The following is an 8,836-nucleotide window of genomic DNA, read 5'->3' as shown; positions in this document are numbered from 1 at the left end:
GTGAATACATACCTCAACCATCCGCTCGGTGACGGCGTGGTTCAGTATTCAGTGGCGGCAGGTGTCCGGACGGACTGTCAAAGGTTGCGATCTGTGGGGACGGCAGGTATTGACCCTTGACCTGGCCGGAGGAGGCAGTGACCAAGTGGGCAGCAACAAACACCTCCCACCCTCAGCTACTCCTCCCTCAGCACCCTCCATCCGTCCCCAATCTTGCACCCACCCTACCCGTACAAACTCTGCTACCCTAAGCCACCTTCCCACCCTCTCAATCCCCCTCGTATCCCATCAAATTCCCCCAAACCTTATCCCCCAAGTCTGAAGAAGGGTTTCGGCCCGAAACGTTACCTATTTCCTTCGCTCCATAGATGCTGCTGCACCCGCTGAGTTTCTCCAGCATTTTTGTGTACCCCCCCATCTCCCTAACTCGGTCATCCTTCCCAACTGCTTCCCACCTTTCCCATTCCCCTTCCCACTTACTGCCCAATGTTTCTCCCTCCACCTCTCATTCCCTTGTACCAGTTTCCCCCTTCTCCTCCTCTGTTCTCTCCATCCCATCCACCCACTGCCCCAGCCCCATCTGATCCTCACTTGGTCAGTATCCAACCTTCACCCCCCCCCCCCGCATCTTCACTCTGTTCCACTCCCCTCTCCATGCCCCCACTTCTTTACCCACAAATTGTATAGGTCCTCTGCTGCACTTGCAACCCCGACCCATTCCTCCCCAGCCCCTGTCGGCTCTCTGACCCCTTCCCCACCCCGCCCTCTTCTGCCGAACCGACCCCTTCGTCCCCCTCCCCCCCCCCCACTTGCCCGACCAACCCATTCAACATCTCTGCCCGTCCAACTGATCCTTTCGTCTGTCCCCCGATTGACTGACCCATTTCTTCCCCACTGTTCCCTGACCCCTTTCTTCCCCGTCTGCCCCCTGAACTCTCCCCCCTCCTCGCTGGCCCCCTGACCCCTTCCTGCCCAAGCCTGCCTCGATCATTTTCTCTCCCACCCCCTGGACCCCGACCTCCCCTCACACATCACCTGCGTCCCATGCCCGCCTGACCCCTCCCAACCACGCATACCTGGCTTCTCAGACTGCTCGATCCACCCTGCCATCCTCTGCCCAGCTTGATCCCACATCCCCATCCAAACAGGTATATTGATAGAAAAGATTTAAGGGTATATGGGTAAAATGCAGCATATGGGATAGTGTGGATGGGTATCAGACAGCATGGACAAATTGAGTGGAACTGCCTGTTTCTACTCCATCCAGCCCATTCCTCCCCAAGCTCCACCTCTTCATAGTCGTATTGTGTGATTCGCAGAAAGTATTACATTGTTTTGACAGTTTTTCTTCTTTAATACTTGAATGTTCATGTTTGATTTGGTCCATACTAAAGGAAGACACAAACACAAGTAATAAGCTGATCATGAAGTTATGAGGAGGGGAGGATGCACAAACAAATGATATTTACAAAGGGGCTAAGTTTTTAATGCTGAGTACAAATGATTGGAGATCTGCTGCTAATGTTTAAGTGGTTTTCTAGGCTTCTCTGAGACAATCTTAATGCTTAAATTTATGGTGCTGACTTTCAACAGTACAGCATTTCCAAGCTATATCTCCCCAGATGAAGATTTTAATTGTGGATATTGGGCTGAATGTGACATGAGGCTTTCACCAAATATCAAAAGTGGTGTTGAAGAGTTCGCAGAGAGTATTGGCTTTATTTTTTACTGTTTGAAATTGAATGCCATATCGTTTGTAATTAATGTATTACAGTTATTAATTGGATACCAGTGGTAATCTAGACTTTTTTTTAACCCTGTTGACCTGCCTTTAATTTTCTCTCTGGTTCCAAAATTTCAGTCCTTAATTCCTAACCACAAATTAAAACACAAATTAATTTGTGTTTTGAATTATTTCTCTCTTCTCTCATTCCAAACTCTTGTATTTCATTCTTTCTATTCTGCTCATGTACTTTTCTGCTGTAGCCCTGAACATAACCACCTTTAAATGGAAACCAATTTAATACCCAAACCCCTACCTTACTGTAAAATACTTAAGTTCTCCATTGACTCATTCACACCAGCAATCAGTTCCGGGACAGGCAGCATCTCTGGAGAGAAGGAATGGGTGACATTTCGGGTCGAGACCTTTTTTTAGACCCATTCCTTCTCTCCAGAGATGCTGCCTGTCCTGCTGAGTTACTCCAGCATTTTGTGTCTATCTTTGATTTAAACCAGCATCTGCAATTCTCTACTACACATCAGTTCCTACCTATTCCCTGCCTTACATCGTTTGGGATATACAAAGCAATTTTGGTTCAAGACTGGCTCAAATACTAGACTGACACAGTATTTAACAGTATTTAATTATACTCTTTTCCATCCTTTCATCTTCACATGGTCTATTTCTGACTTCCATTCTTAAACCTTCAATTTCTGTGGAGAGGTTATTACTAATTATTGTTAGTCAATTGACTCCACAGCTTGACTGTTTTGATGGCTCTACTCCATATGTTGTTTTCCTATCTTTTTCACGTTTGTTTTTGGAATTCACTCTTCCACCAGACCTTCCAAAATGCATTTCTTGTCTTCATCGAAGGACTCCACCCCATTGAGCTTGATGAGGTTTCCAAAAATCTATGAAATGTCTGTTCCATTTCACGTATTTGACTGATGTAGATAAGGCAATGGATGTTGTATACATGGATTTTAATATGGCTTTTGATAAAGTCCCTCATGGTCGGCTAATCCAGATGATTAAGATGCACGGTATTCATGTTGATTTAGTCATATAGATTCAGAACTGGCATATTCATAAAAGTCAGAGGGTTGTGGTGATAGAAAATATTGTACCTCTATTTAAGAAGGGCTGCAAGAAAAAGCCTGGGAATTATAGGCCAGTGAGTATAACATCTGTGGTCGGAAAGTTACTGGATAATATTCTGAGGGATAAATATATATGTGTTTAATAGACAAGGGCTGATTAAGGATTGTGAGCACGGTTTTGTACGTGTGATCGTGTCTCTCAAATCTGATGGAGTCTTTTTAAGATGACCAAAAGGGCCGATGAGGGCGCGTACATGGACAGGATAGGTTTGGCAGGATATGGGCCAAATGCAGGCAGGTGTGACTCGTGTAGATGGTTGGTCGGCATGGCAAGTTGTGTTGAAGGGCCTGTTTCCAAACTGCATGACTCTATAACTAATTACTTTGCATGAACCGTGTTTTGTATATTGCCAGCAAGAAATCTGCTATCCCTGAGGATGTGAGCAGGTGGTAATCTAGTTTTAAAATCAAACCTGAAAACAAAACAGCAAGGTTGTAAAGTTGCACCATGACAGCAAAGTATGTAATTAAAAATTGACGCATTTTGGCTCTTTGGTGAGCTGATATAATTTACCAGAAAAATGTTCGAAAATAATGAAATTTAAAAAGTGGTGCCTGCCGTTAATGGCTATTTCATCAACTTAAACATTTCAAACAGTTTTAAATATGGTTTTGGAATGTGGACACTATTACATATAACTAATATGTGATATGTGAAGATGGCAATAAATGTAACTGTAAATGTTAATTGACCAAAATTCAAAGTCTCAAGACGGGCATATTAGGCTGCCAGTAAACATGAAGTTGACCAGAGAGTATTAGAAACAAGGAACTGCATATGCTGGTTTATATTTAAAAAAAAGACACAAAGACACAAATACCTGAAATGTCACCTATTCATGTCTCCAGAGATGCTATCTGACCTGCTGAGTTACTCCAGCACTTTGTGTCCCAAGAGTTTATGCTCTCTGCCTTAAACTTACAAAGCGTTACATCAAAGAGTTGGCTGTAACGAGTTGTTCTGCTGTAATATTTTTCTGAAGTTCAACTGGTTTGAAATCAGTTTCAACGTAAATATTATTTATTTGATTATCTTAATTCCTGCATTTGAACCACACCTCCCATTAAAGAAAATTTTGTTTGTCTGGAAAGTACTGAATTTCCTGAAATATGAAATGGAGTTATTGAAATAATTTTATTCATGAGTGAAACTGCATTTAACTTAAACCTGGACAAATTCTATGGTATTATTTGATGCATTTGTGCTTATCAATGTAAACATAAGCATGTTGCCATTTGTCAGTCATTGTCCACAAATAATCCATCTTTGTTCTTCTATGTGATGGTCACAGATTTATGAGAAGCATTTGATGGAATTTTGGCAAGTTGTTACAATACACTTCTTATTCAAGGTACACATTAGCAATGGCGTAGTGAACATTTAGGATAGACGGTTTGTTGCCAATCAATGGGATTGCTCTGACCTGGATGGGTGTGAACGTGTTATTGGTTGAGAGATATGCAAAATACTGCTAATGGGGCAAATGTGCAATATGCACAGAAAATGCAGAAAACAGTAAGTCAGGCAGAATCTGTTGAGAGCAAAAGCATTAATTAGTATTGACAGACGTCAGCACTTTATTTGTTCATTTTGACTGACTGGTCTATTCAGTATTTCAAACAATTTTAGTCTGCAGATGAATCTATGCTCAGTGATACAAACAGTAAGTTTCAAAAGTAAACAAACCTCATAGAATATTGAATTCAATATAAGCCAGAGGAAATTTGCAATCTATAGATGCTATTCTGATCAGTCCAGAAACTCTGAAGCTGTGTCTACTTCTGGTTAGAAAGAAACAAGACAGACAGAAAATGTAGTGCAGAGATGAACCAGAAGGCTGATTGGGGAGTATAAACAACAGCTTGTATTTATATGGTACCTTTCTCATTACAAAACATCTCAAGGTACTTCACAGGAATGTAACAGAACAAACAAAGACACTGAGCCAAACAAAAAGTAAAGCAAAGTTTTGACAAGGGGTATGAAAGGAAGTGATGCAGAAAGATTAATGGAAATAATTCAAAAACTAAGAGTCCAGACAGCTGAGGAAACGATAACTGTGAAGAGGAAAGGGGTGAATAAAAGTCGGAGGAAATCATGCAATTTGTTCTTTACAACTACAGGAAGCCAAAGATAAGGGGGCTGAAATCATGGAGATATTTTAACATGAAGAAGGGTTTTATTTAGAATTCAGGCATTGATTGGCAAGAAAACCATTTGTGGTGTGTTCTTGTTTATTGAATTAGATTGAAATTGAGTTGCTATTCACTTGCCATTCGGGCAAAAGCTTTGAAATAGTTCTGACAAACTGAAAGGGCTTGACTTTCACAGGCTGGAAAAGAGAAATTAGCTTGCATTTAAGAAGATGCTGTGGAAATTGTTGATTTAAAGTGAAACATTGGGAATTAGTCCATGCTGTCTGATATTAGTTGCTTCATCTTGCCAACACATTTATAGAAATTTTAGAATTTGGCAATTGTAACCTGTCATTTTTGTGTCTGTATGGATAAGTCATACATATCTATTGCATACCACATACAGGATGTAGATAATTGTTTTCTAATTTTCCATGTTCGATTCTGAAAATTTCCCTTCTGATGCAAATTTCAAAACAACAGACAGCTCTGTGAAGAGTGATTGTCGAGTTTTGTATTTGATTGTTAATTGAAAAAGATTCGAGACAACAGTTCCGTCATGGTGAATTTTCAATAATTTTTATAGTGGGTTCCGCACTAAAATTGGAGGCAAGTTAACTAAATCAACTCGCTGCCAATTTTCTATTTACCTTCTCTGCTGGATCTCCTCATTGAGCTTCTCTCCTCTCAAGTCAAGTCAAGTTTATTTGTCACATACACATACGAGATGTGCAGTGAAATGAAAGTGGCAATGCTCGCGGACTTTTGTGCAAAAAGACAAACAACCAAACAAACTATAAACACAATCATAACACACATATACATTTACGTTCAGTAGAGTTAATCCCTGGTGAGATAGGCGTTTACAGTCCGAATGGCCTCTGGGAAGAAACTCCTTCTCAACCTCTCTGTTCTCACCGCATGGCAACGGAGGCGTTTGCCTGACCGTAGCAGCTGGAACAGTCCGTTGCAGGGGTGGAAGGGGTCTCTCATGATATTGTTGGCTCTGGAGTTGCACCTCCTGATGTATAGTTCCTGCAGGGGGGCAAGTGAAGTTCCCATAGTGCGTTCGGCTGAACGCACTACTCTCTGCAGAGCCTTCTTGTCCTTGGCAGAGCAATTCCCAAACCAAAGGTTCAAAGGTTGATTTATTGTCACATACACCTAGGTGTAGTGAAATTCTTTTTGCCAATGCAGCACATAAAAAAGAATACAAACATAACAATAATAAATAGCTTTAACATAAAAACATCCCCCCACAATGGTTCCCATTATGGGGGAAGGCACAAAGTCCAGTCCCATCCCCAATGTCCACTCATAGTCGGGCCTATTGAGGCCTCCACAGTTGCCTCTACGGAGACCCGATGTTCCAGGCCGTCCTCGCCGGGTGATGATGTTCCGGCGTCGGGAGAGTCCTCTCAGCGGCATGGAAACCCTGGAACGGCCGCCTCCCTACTCGAGACCGCGGCTTCCGGAGCCGACAAGGCCGCGCCGAATGGAGCTCAACTGGCGATCTCATCGAGAGAACCAGATGGTAATGTTCCCGGACAAGATGCTTTCCACCGCCGCTGCGTAGAAGCACTGGAGGATCCTCGGAGACACTCTGAATTTCCTCAATTGCCTGAGATGGTAAAGGCGCTGCCTTGCCTTACTCACGAGTGCTGAGGCGTGTGATGCCCATGTCATATCCTCGGAGATGTGGACTCCCAGATATTTAAAACAGTTCACCCTATCCACAGGATCCCCATTTATCCTCAATGGAGTGTACGACCTCGGATGATGTGCCCTCCTAAAGTCCATGATCAGCTCCTTCGTTTTTTTGATGTTCAAGAGGAGGCTGTTATCCTGGCACCAGAGTGCTAGATCAGCCACCTCCTCCCGGTAGGCCTTCTCATAGTTGTCTGAGATCAGGCCCACCACCACAGTGTCATCAGCAAACTTAATTATTGAGCTGGAGCTGAACCTAACCACACAGTCATGTGTGTACAGGGAGTACAATAGGGGGCTGAGGACGCAACCCTGGGGTGATCCTGTGCTCAGGGTGAGGGACTTCGATGTATTCCCTCCCATCTTGACTACCTGGGGCCTGGCGGTGAGAAAGTCCAGGACCCAGGCACACAGGGAGGTGTTGAGCCCCAATTCCATTAGCTTCCCGGCCAGTCTGGTGGGGACTATCGTGTTGAAGGCTGAACTGTAGTCTATGAACAGCATCCTCACGTAGCCCCCCTTCTGGCTGTCCAGATGGGAGAGAGCGGTGTGCAAGACCTGGGAGACCGCATCGTCCGTGGATCTGTTCGGACGGTATGCGAACTGCAACGGGTCCATGTTCCGAGGGAGGAAGGCGCAGGTGTGTTTCTTCACCAGCCTCTCAAAGCATTTCATGACTACTGAGGTAAGGGCCACTGGACGGTAGTCATTCAGACAGGCTGGGGAGGCATTTTTAGGTACCGGTACAATGATAGATTTTTTGAAGCAGGCAGGGACCACGGACTTGTCCAGGGAGAGGTTGAATAATGTAGTGAGCACTGGAGCTAGCTGCGTAGCACAGGACTTGAGTACTGCAACTTGATAACAATTATTTATGTTGGCATTTGACGGACAATTTGAGTCGTGTTGTGTTGCAACAGCGCTAAGTGCAGCGTGTTGGTGCAGCCGTAGTGCTGTTACCACACATCGCCAGTGACTTGGGTTCGATTCTGACCTTGGGTCAACTTGGAGTTTGCACCTGTTTCCTGGGAGCTCTGGGTTCCTCTGACAAGTTAATGGGGTACAGTAAATTATCTCTAGTTAGCTGAATGGAAGCAACATTTTCACAAGTATCATGCTCCTGTCAATTTAATTTGCTCAAGATTGTTCTGTTACATAATATAGAAAACATGTAGAATGTTTTACTATAAAGTCAAAATAATTGAAGTGGCAACCAATGAAGAACTATTTCACTATTTTATCATTATTAAATCAAAACTATTTGAAATACTAGTAAGAATTTAGTTTATGCATGTATCTTCTCAACCAACTATTAGGTACATGAATATATTTTCCCCCATCTAAAGCCTGTGTTAGCACATGGCATATGGCCAGCTCAAACTTCACAGTCAGTTGTTTATGTTTGTAAAACACAATAAATCAATAATAACTCATGCTGAAAAAGTAGTGCAATTCTGTTATAGGAGAATGGAATCCAGCATAACTTATTTAAATATTTATAAATAACTTAAAGGTAATTAATTGTAATTTCCTTTTTAAAAAAAAAATCATGAATATGAAAGTGAGCTGTATTTTTTTTGTGCAGTTTCAGGATATAATTTATTTAAAAGAAATTCTGCTTCGAACATTGATTTAGTTTGCATGATGACTAATCACAGAACCATTTCATGTGCCTTTTATTATGCATATTCCATTAAAAATATATTTAAAACACCAAAAGTTAAGGTTTATCCAGCTAAATTTAAATGTATGTTCACGTGCTGCTAAAAGTATATATATGAAATGTTTTTATTGTTAGCTTTATTGAGATTGGCTTGGCCAGTGCCCTTTTATATAGTGGTAGAGTCCAGGAAGAATTATTGAACAGTAACCACGCGATAGTGTGTGAACTAAAGGGTGTGTAGAGTCTGAAAAGAGTGTGTGGCTCTCTTTAACTTCTCTACACAACCATGGCCGTTAATCCACCATCATTAATGGCTGAAAGCCACTCACTTCTATTTTTGGCAAAATATGATATGAAGTTTAAAAAGTAGAGTTGTATCTTTCTTGACTTTTAGAACAGTCTGAGTGACATGTTTATGGCTTAAATGATGAATAGGGAAAGCAG

At 42.2% G+C, this 8,836-nt stretch overlaps 1 protein-coding gene across 9 annotated transcripts in view; it reads left to right on the top strand.

Annotated features, from left to right (window-relative positions):
• Positions 1–8,836, top strand: part of usp54 (ubiquitin specific peptidase 54) — an 89,006-nt gene that overhangs the window by 178 nt on the left and 79,992 nt on the right. Inside the window, exon 1 of one of the 9 annotated variants that reach the window (XM_033012705.1) lies at positions 1,126–1,148. The exons of 6 other annotated variants lie outside the window; for them this stretch is intronic. The gene's annotated coding sequence lies outside the window, so the exon portion shown is untranslated. Of the gene's footprint in view, positions 1–1,125; positions 1,149–2,565; positions 2,663–8,836 lie in introns of those variants that run through there. 2 more of the 9 variants (XM_033012708.1, XM_033012703.1) reach the window with 2 other exon arrangements.

This window comes from Amblyraja radiata, chromosome 37, assembly GCF_010909765.2.
Source record: "Amblyraja radiata isolate CabotCenter1 chromosome 37, sAmbRad1.1.pri, whole genome shotgun sequence".
Lineage (NCBI taxonomy): Eukaryota > Metazoa > Chordata > Chondrichthyes > Rajiformes > Rajidae > Amblyraja > Amblyraja radiata.
This window is presented reverse-complemented; position numbering and strand designations above follow the sequence as displayed.